Below are 10,143 nucleotides of genomic sequence, written 5' to 3' on the forward strand. Positions count from 1 at the left end.
TTTGCGCAAGAATCGGATGGGAGAGCAATGGGAATTTGAATCCATACCCTAACTTGGCGTGGATCCGCTATGGCACAGACTATGGTGAAGATCCCGTCGATGGCGAAGACTCCTCACAAAGGCGCACGGGAGATAGGCGAGATGATGTCCGGAGACTAGGGCACAGTAGCAAAGGGGGTACGGCAATGCGACGTTTGAAGAAATTTTTCAACTGTCGGGTCCGCTTGTATATATATATATATCCCTTTACTGTGGGCGACACCGAGTTGGCATTTTTGGTGCCACCGAAATCCATAACTCTCAACTGATAGGGAAACTCGATAAAGCCGAAAACCCAAACTCGGTTACACCAAGATGAACAAAACTAATCAACCTTAAGATTCCGTGGAACCAAGATTTTGAGGTTGGTCACATCGAGATGCATTTTGGGAGGTTTTTTCAATTCATCCCTTGTCGAAACGGATCTCCGAGTGCTCCTCACATAGAGTGTATCTAAAGTGCTTGCTCAAATTTTGTGATGTAGCATGAATATAATTTGAGACGAGAAAGCATAGATAGCGAGAGAAGGGTACTTAGGCATTCTCGTATATCCAATTGGCCAAAGTAAATTGAAATCCAAATAACAACAATTGGATATCCTCAAATGAGCAAAATATACATACCAACATGCCCACACAATAATATGTCAAACGAAACATGGTGAATATGCACAAACATTCTAGCATCTATCAAGCACTTTGGTGATGACGAAGTCATCTATATATGAGTATACTGACTTAGGAGCCAAGTAAGAATACTTGATCATAGGTCATATTCATCGATTAAGAACAAGTGGGGTAACCACTTTTACATAATGCATTAATGTGTTCACATCATTTAGGAGACACTTATACTCAAGTCTTAGAGTAAAGCTCCCCCTAGACGTGATATCCCCCTAAGAGGGATCAACTAACCTTGGGTTTTGTCGTAGAAGACTTCAAGTAGGTGAAGTAGTGGTGGATGCTCATTGTTGATGAAGATCATCTTGAGTTGGCTGCAATCCTTGTTGTTTCTTCCTCTTCTCACCTACATGGGTTGGTCCTAAAGCAAAAGGAACAAATGCAAATATATCTATGGACATGGAGTGAAATACATCGGAGGTGATGTCTAAATATGCATTAATTACCTTGTCACTTTCTCACTTTGAGGGAATGTGTGACTCCTTAAACTAATGCATACGATTGAGGTTGATTGCATATAGTTCTTGTCAAAATGAATTAGAGTGAATTTCATTGGCGGAGTCACCCCTCAAGAACTTTCTAGTTCTTCCTCTTGGGGACCCACATCAACTTGATGGGGATCCTTGGAGTTGTGGTAGCACTAGATGAGGTAGTCCTAGAAGTGTCCTTGGGAACTCACTCAACCTTGGCTTGGGGTTCTTCTTCAAATGAGTCAATGTCCTCTTGAAGCTTTCCCTTGCCCTTGTGGTATTGTGGTAGAAGGCCATCTTCAGAGCTTGTTCCCTTTGGAGGAGTAGGATAATACTTCTCCTCCTGAGGGACAAACTTGGGAATGGGATATGGACCTTCTTCCCAAACATCTTTGTTGACGTTGAAGTAGCCAATACCTTGCTTCTTCCGATGTCCTCCTTGCTTGCGCACAATTTCTTAGAATTGCTTACTTCCGGCAAGACTCTTGAAGACACCTCTCTCTATAACCCCTTCCAATAAATCATTTTCTTGCTCAAGTGTAACCTGTCTAAGAGAATCTTTAGTGGAATCAAGAGAGCTACTAGCAAAAACATCATTTGATCTAGCTTTAGCATTGTTGTTACTAGATGAATAAACTTTCTTGCCTTTGTTACTAGTATTCTTGGGTTAAACTTGTGGAACAAGAGTAGGCAAGAGTTATCATTTGGCTAGATAAGAGGGACTATTCTTTCGAAGATCATCATTGATTGCTTTTAGGAACTCATGATCTTGCTCTAAATTTAGCTTCTCAAAGAGAAGCTTCTCATGAGATCTTGCAAGCTCTCTATGATCTTCTAGAGTAGTTTCACGAGCTAAATTAAGAGTGTTTAATTCTTTAGTTAGTCGTTCAATCTATTTCTTATCATCATCAAACGATTCCTCTTGACTAGCATGATAATTAGCAAGTTCATTTTCAAAGTTATCACTAGTATTATCAAAGAGCAAGTCATCTTCCCCTAACAAGTCATCCTCATCACTATCAAAGTCAAAGTATTCGGGGTGTGATACCTCGGGGCGTGTACAAATTTATATATCCTGATTTGCATGTAAAAATTCTATCTTATCTTTGTCGGGTCATCAATAGACACCTGTGTTATTTCAATGGATCACAGAATGACCAACTATTTACTTGGTAAAAATACCAGGGACTTTGACATATCTAAGCATGATCTCATTCTACCAACTCATGGTACACAATAGAAAGATGGCTTATTAGATATACATAAGGACTGCTATACAAAAGCAAACCCAATGATTAGTTGCCACAGAAGGATAATAGGTCAATGAGTATTATGTGCATGATGACACGACAAACGGCTCAAGTTTGCTACTCCTATTATAGGCTCGTTTTAGAGCCACAAAATCTTGAAAGTTTTGACGACAAATAACTACTCCTGCGCGCCGGCTTACAAATCCTCCGAGTCGGCCTCTGTTTGTTGGTACTCCAGGTCACCTTCTATCGGCCCATCTTGATCGATCTTAGTGTCTCTTGGCACCCACTGAATAGTCGATAAAGCAGGAAAAACTAAGAATCCTCGGGTGATAATGGAGGGATCGACATCATGAGCAAAATATTTCTTACGCCAAGGAGGAACAAGCTCAAAAGGTTGATATTCCGACGGGTTGACGCATTTGTTGTCCTTGGTGAAGCCGGGTTGATACTTTGACACGTCCAGCTTGTCAATGACTTGAGTGGCCAACATACGAGTCTCTCTCACACATCTGGCATATTATTTCTCTAAGAATTCTGAGTCGTCCAGATTATATTCAGGAAATCCACCTTCCATTACAGAAGGCTCTCACTCCGGTAGATACGCCTTGGCACGTGCAAGAGCAGCACTAGCTCTAGCACGAGCCGCCCATTTTTCAGCTCCTTGGTCCGTTGAGGAAGAGTCAACATATCTTTGAGAAGGCTTGTGAGCTGGTTAGGAGTCTTGGCACCGTTGGTCACATATTTCGTAGTATAAACACATCCTACGAACATTTGTTTCAAGTATGTGAAAATAGCCTTAAATTTCATTATTGGGTCCTTCACAAGATCGCCACTTTTCTTGGCCGCGAACAAGAACATACATCAAAAGAGTCAGGTGATAATGTAGACCCGGAAGATGACTATGATATAATCTGATAGAGGCGAGGGTCCTGGTCTTTCTATGAGATGGTGGCTATCAATTTCGTGCAGACAAGTTTGACGATAGGATTGTAAACGTGCACGACATTGCGCCTTAGCAATCGCTAAACCAACTCCAAGAGACTATTGACCAAGCCGGAGCATGATCAACCTGACCACGAAGGTCTCTTCCCACAAGCAAACGAGGAACAAGCAAGAATATGATAAAAGCAATCTGAATATTGCGAAATATATGAAGTATTGATAAGGGTGGGGATCCGAAAACGGTCTTAGTCTGGTTGTTGGACAAAAACGAAGTACACAAAGTTGCAACGGCTAACTTTTAACTAAAGAAATTCCAAGTGTAACCCTAATAATCCCTAGCTATTTATTAGACACGCTGCGACCTTTGACTGTTGGTGCGGCGGTTATCCTAAACCTATACATAGGCGTACACGGCATGTTGGCCTAACTAGCAAAAATGCGTGTGCGTTGCAACGGAAGAAAAAAATCGACCCTATTTTCAAAGAGGTGTCAACATCTAGAGTTCATGTGAGCCATACACGACACTGTCTCTAGTGAAACCACCCTTTGTTATATCTTGAAAATGTAGAATCATAAATATAGGTCATTTGACATATACCAGTTTTACTTCAGGTTTTCTAGATACGACTTATGCATTCAGGACACCGGCAGTCATGTTGTCTTAATTTTCTTTTGCGATCTCAGGAAGAAATCTTCAGATGTTCAACCTTTTTTCTAATGTGAGTTGTCATTTGGGTAGCGTAATCTTCAGAATGACTGTAGAGATGACTCTTCCATGATCTTCTTGTTTTCTGAGTAAGATATTTACATATAAAGCATGCAACCTTCGATGTTTAAGTACTTCTCACGAGTTGAATATGTCCTATGGTAATTTCTTAGCAAATTTTGGATAAATTTTCATATCAACGGAGGCCACTCAGCTATCACTCAACAACCCAATGTACACACTCTACCGAAATCAAGAAGTGGTGGCTGCTTAGTGTGGTCCGAAAATTAGTTACAATTTGCAGAGAACTACAGCTTCACCGGAAAGCGAAATAAAAGATTTGCCACGAGGGACATCTTTTTGTTAAACAACGGAAAGCGAATTTATTAGTAAACAAAATAAAATACCAATATTTAAATTCATGTTCTAGCAGTACTGATCCACAAATTATCTAAACTAATAAAATTTGTTGGCAGTGATCCACAAATCATTTGATTACTTTGCTCGCAGTATTGATCCACAAATTCATTTGCTGACCAACCCCCACAATGACAAGCTCAAGTGCCAACACCCATGTAAGCCTGTAGCTTTGCATCAAGGCCCCTCTCATGCCAACTACAACTCCAAATTTTACAGAGTTGAAAGTGCATCGTGGAGGCTTACTCACATCATTGGAAAAAGACAGAGGATGCCAGATCTTGATGATGGATGGCTGGCACCGAGGACGCATGTTGGACGCCCTTAGGAAACACAACAGCATAATAGCTGCACCGTGTTGGGGGCCGGCCCTTGGTACCTGGCGGCTGGCACCACAGGAAGAAAGTAGGGAGGAGAGGGAGCTTCGAAAGGGCGACGGCGACCCTAGATCCGTCGCGTCGGCAGGGCCATCGACCTTGACGAACCAGAAGTGAAGGAGGAGCAACATTCAGATCGGACAAACGACCCCACTCCCCGGCAAGCCTCCACGCGCGACGTGCCCGATCGGCCATGGCCTGCCTCAATCCCGCCTGGATCGAGAGAACCAATGCCCCACCCCGGACTCACCTCGCCACCTTGACAATGGCGACTCCCGGCGGAACGACCTCCCCAGCGCCGCCCTACCTAGCTTAGGCCCCATGCCCGACGGCCGCTGGGAGGATCTCCTCTGCCGCCCGCCATCCCATCTCCCTTCTTCGCGCAACGCTTGACCCCTCTGTGCAAATTGAGTAGCCACCGGATTGCGGGTAGGAGCAGGGGAGACGACAGGATGGGTTCCGGCGATGCAACGATGGGGTGGGCTCCAGCGGGGAGTTCTAGTGGCACGACAATGGGGCGAGTTTAGGTTGCGCAACGGCGGGGCGGAGTCCGACGGGGCGGGCTTCAGCGACGCGGTGACTGGGCAGGTTTGGGCGGCGCTACGACGTGGTGAGTTCCGAGAACGCAATGGCGAGGTGGCGCGCGGCGGTGTGGTAGAGGTTGGCGGCGCGCTGGAGCGTGGAGGTCAAGATGGGATCTCCTAGAGGTCGAGATGGGATCGGTAGGCAGTTGTTTTTTCTCTTATCTCGCACATACCGATTCATGTCAACTTATTATGTAGACTACGGGTCGATTAGCAAAAACATCAAGGACTTTTACGTAAAAGCACAATGACAACGGATGGCAGAAGCACTCCGTGCTTTATTATTACTAGCAAAAGAGCCCGTGCGTTGCAACGGAAGAGAAAATAGCACACGTTCTCAACACAATATATTTTCACATGGCATCACATTTGTGTTGCCGACGATGGCTTTAATGGTCAGATAATGAAAACGTGTTTGAATATACAGTCACTCGAAATAAGATGAGTAATATGTTGTTTCTCCCCGCGAGGTTTTCCAAAGGTGTGCATGTGTTGTTAACGATGTTTTCTTTCCTCTCAATTTGTTTTTAATTTAATGGATGTTTATTGCAATTCGTATCATCGTCGCAAAGAGAGAAAAAAAGGACCGTGCACTACAGATTAAGTTTGCACCAAAAATAATATTTAAGAAGTATTCAACAGCTAAAATAACATCCTATTTAGATTCTACACATTTTTTAATCAAATTTCATATATAACATGTTAAAATCGGAGTTATGGTTTAAAAGATATGGATAATTTTGTTTTAGATAAAATCTGGATTGATTAAGTGAAAAGTTAGGGTTTTTTTATTAAAATACCTAGGGCGGGTTGATTACCTGAAACATTAAGGGTTTTCGGAAAAATGCAAAAAAAGATTCATTTTCTCACATCAATCCGGACTGTGGGTTGATTATCTGAAACATCAGGGTTTTTTTTGCAAAATGCCAAAAATGATTCGTTTTTTGTCTAAAAAACGGACTGCGGGTTGAATACTGGAAAAGCGAGGGGTGTTTTTATAATCATTTTTATAACAGAAGCGCTCCGTGTTTTATTATTACTAGCAAAAGGGCCCGTGCGTTGCAACGGGAGAAAAAAATACAACACGCTTTTAATATTTTTATAATCATTTTGATTTATTAAAATAATAAGCTAACTAACTAATGTAGTTAGTCCTATCCTATTTTGTTGAGAAATCAACCCATCCATTGTTAATTCCACCATGATGAGAAATTGAGCGGGACAAGCAAAGCAAAACAAAGAGGCTATGTGAATTGATCAATGAACTGTTATCTTATTTCACTCATGGGGTAGAGAATGTGGGATCAGATGACAAACTGAAGGTGGTGCTCCATTCTCTATCTCTACAACAATACAATCTTACATTCAATACATTCATTCATCAGCAAACAAATTCCCACAAAACAAAATTTCTTGCCGGTGCTTGGCACGCGGTTGGAGGCATGGGGAGGGGATCTCACCAGATGATGAGTTCCTGTCGAAGGAGGGGATACGATGAGGGGAGCAAGGGTTAGGCACCTCTATCTGGCCATAAGGAGTCGTCGTTGCCGCGCCATAACCCGGAGTTCCCCGTGTGAGCCATGGAGGCCCGCCTTCACCTGCAAGTACTTCGCTCCGCCGCGCCGCCGCCGTTCTGCATTGAGCACACGCATCATCCCCAGTCACTGTAGTTGTCGCGTTGATTTGATCCAGAAGCAGCGCTCGAGCGCCGAAACGGGGGCAGCAAGCGGGCAAAGGTACGGCCGCAGAGGCGGGTGGGTTGAGATCGACAACAGTGGTGGTTGAGGTCGGCCGCGGCGGCGAGTGGTGCGGCAGCGGCCTGGGCACACACCAGGGTGGACCAGGGTCGACGCAATGCGCTCGAGCGCCGCAACGGGGGAAGTGAGCGGGGAGAGGTACGGCCGCGGAGGCGGGTGGGTTGAGATCGGCAGCGTTGGCGATTGAGGTCGGCCGCGGCGGCGAGTGGTGTTGCAGCGGCCTGGGCACAGGCCAGGGTGGCCGAGGGTCGACGGGAGGAAGCGATGCGTACGGGCATAATTTTTGCAGCGAATCGTTTTTTTCCTTTTGCGTTGCAGATAAATAATGGAGCACGAGTTGAATAACAAAATTTACAGGGGCTTTTTTATAAAAATGTCGTGGTGAGTTTTCCGACGGAAGCAATAGCCTCTTTATTATATATATAAATACTAGCAAAAGGCCCGTGCGTTGCAATGGAAGAAAAAAATACCACACGCTTTTAATCTTTTTATAATCATTTTGATTTATTAAAATAATGATGGAGCGCGGGTTGAATAATAAAAATTACAGGAGCTTTTTTATAAAAATGCCGCGGTGGGTTTTCCGACGGAAGCAATAGCCTCTTTATTATTAGGGGTATACATATATATATACTAGCAAAAGGGCCCGTGCGTTGCAACGGGAGAAAAAATACCACACGCTTTTAATCTTTTTATAATTATTTTTATTTATTAAAATAATAAGCTAACTAACTATTGTAGTCAGTCCTATCTTATTTTGTTGAGAAATCAACCCGTCCATTGTTAATTTCACCATGATGAGAAATTGAGCGGGACAAGCAAAGCAAAACAAAGAGGCTACGTGAATTGATTAATGGACTGTTATCTTATTTCACTCATGAGGTAGAGAATATGAGATTAGATGACAAACTGAATGTGGTGTTCCATTCTTTCTCTCTACAACAATGCAATCTTACATTCAATACATTCATTCATCAGCAAACAAATTCTCATAAAATAAAATTTCTTGCCGGTGCTTGGCACACGGTTGGAGGCATGGGGAGGGGATCTCACCAGATGATGAGTTCCTGGTGGAGGAGGGGATATGATGAGGGGAGCAAGGGTTAGGCGCCTCTATCTGGCCATAAGGAGTCGCCGTTGCCGCGTCATAACCTCGGAGTTCCCCGTGTGAACCATGGAGGCCCGCCTCCACCTGCAAGTACTTCGCTCCACCGCGCCTTATTCGCGTGCCGTCGCCGTTCTGCATCGAGCAGACGCATCATCCCAAGTCGTTGTAGCTGTCGCGTTGATTTGATCCACAAGCTGTGCTCGAGCGCCGAAACGGGGGCAGCAAGCGAGCAGAGGTACAACCGCGGAGACGGGTGGGTTGAGATCGACAACAGTGGTGGTTGAGGTTGGTCGCGGCGGCCAGTGGTGTGGCAGCGGCCTGGGCACAGGCCAGGGTGGACCAGGGTCGACGTGATGCGCTCGAGCGCCGCAACGGGGGCAGTGAGCGGGGAGAGGTACAGCCACGGAGGCGGGTGGGTTGAGAACGGCAACGGTGACGGTTGAGGTCGGCCGCGGCGGCGAGTGGTGTGGCGGCGGCCTGGGCACAGGCCAGGGTGGCCCAGGGTCGATGGGAGGAGGCGATGCGTACGGGTATAATTTTTGCAGCGAATCGCTTTTTCCTTTTGCGTTGTAGATAAATGATGGAGCGCGGATTGAATAATAAAAATTACAGGGCTTTTTTTATAAAAAAGCCGTGGTGGGTTTTCCGACGAAAGGAATAGCTTCTTTATTATTAGGTATAGATATATATATATATATTGATAGGTATAGATTAGGGAAAGATTAGAGAGAGGTTGATTTGGTGACCCAACTTTGTACGTCGCACCAAAAGACCCGGAGATCCATGTACGTGCAAAGTCCAAAACACCTGGTTGTCCACTTGGACGTTCTCGGCCATGTTGCATGCATCGTACTAGATGGATTAGCCTTGCATGGAGCGAGTAGTATTTCATCTTGTGACCTGAACGTACATGATCTCCGTATTTCATCTCCTCTCTTCTTGACTCTTTGACCCTTTCGTTTCTGTATACATATAAAATGAATAATGAGCATAGCATCATATTACAGTCAGTTAAATCATGCATACAATGAAACGAAACTATATGATTATTAATGTGTCGTGTAATATTTGTAGACGTTTTTATGATAACTATGTCCACATCATAATCACTCACCAAATATGGTCTCAGTCATATGGGTAATATGACATTGAAGATTTAGCAATTCTTCCTTCGTTCAACCAAGTTGTGCTTCACCCGCCTTAGCGCGTTGGCATAAGACAGCTTTTTCTTCAACGGATTGGTTCAACGAATTTTGAAGATTAGCTGCTAACAATTCTGTGGACTTATTGAGTTTCCTCTCTTGCTTAAATTTTCTCTACAAGACGGCTGCAACAGACTCGGCATCATCCAACGATTCCCGCAACATACAAAGCATGAGAGCATGTATACAAGCCCCGAATCATCACGGGCAAACGACCCAGCTGTCGTGTGAACAAGTCTGACATTAGAAGTTAGGGGTACACATAAATGTATGAATTCAGGCCCCTCTCGTGGAGGTAACAGCCCTACGCCTCAGTGCTCGGGAGCTTCTGTCGCGTGCAGGGACGGAGTCAGCATGCAAGCATAGGGGGGGCAAATTTGTTCATGAAGGGGGCAAAGTTCATATGAAGTGAAATTTTTTAGCCACAACAACTATTATCATAGTAGAAAAATCAATTTGTTAGGGGGGTCTAGCCCCCCTCGTCCCCCCTAGAATCGTCCCTGGTCGTGTGGAATGTGTAGGTTATAAGGGGTGCAAACCCTTGTGCTAGAGGGGAGGGGTGACTTATATAGAGTGCGCTTCCCCTCATCAATCCCCGGCAACCAAGG

Source organism: Hordeum vulgare, chromosome 1H (assembly GCF_904849725.1).
Source record: "Hordeum vulgare subsp. vulgare chromosome 1H, MorexV3_pseudomolecules_assembly, whole genome shotgun sequence".
NCBI classification, from domain to species: Eukaryota; Viridiplantae; Streptophyta; class Magnoliopsida; order Poales; family Poaceae; genus Hordeum; species Hordeum vulgare.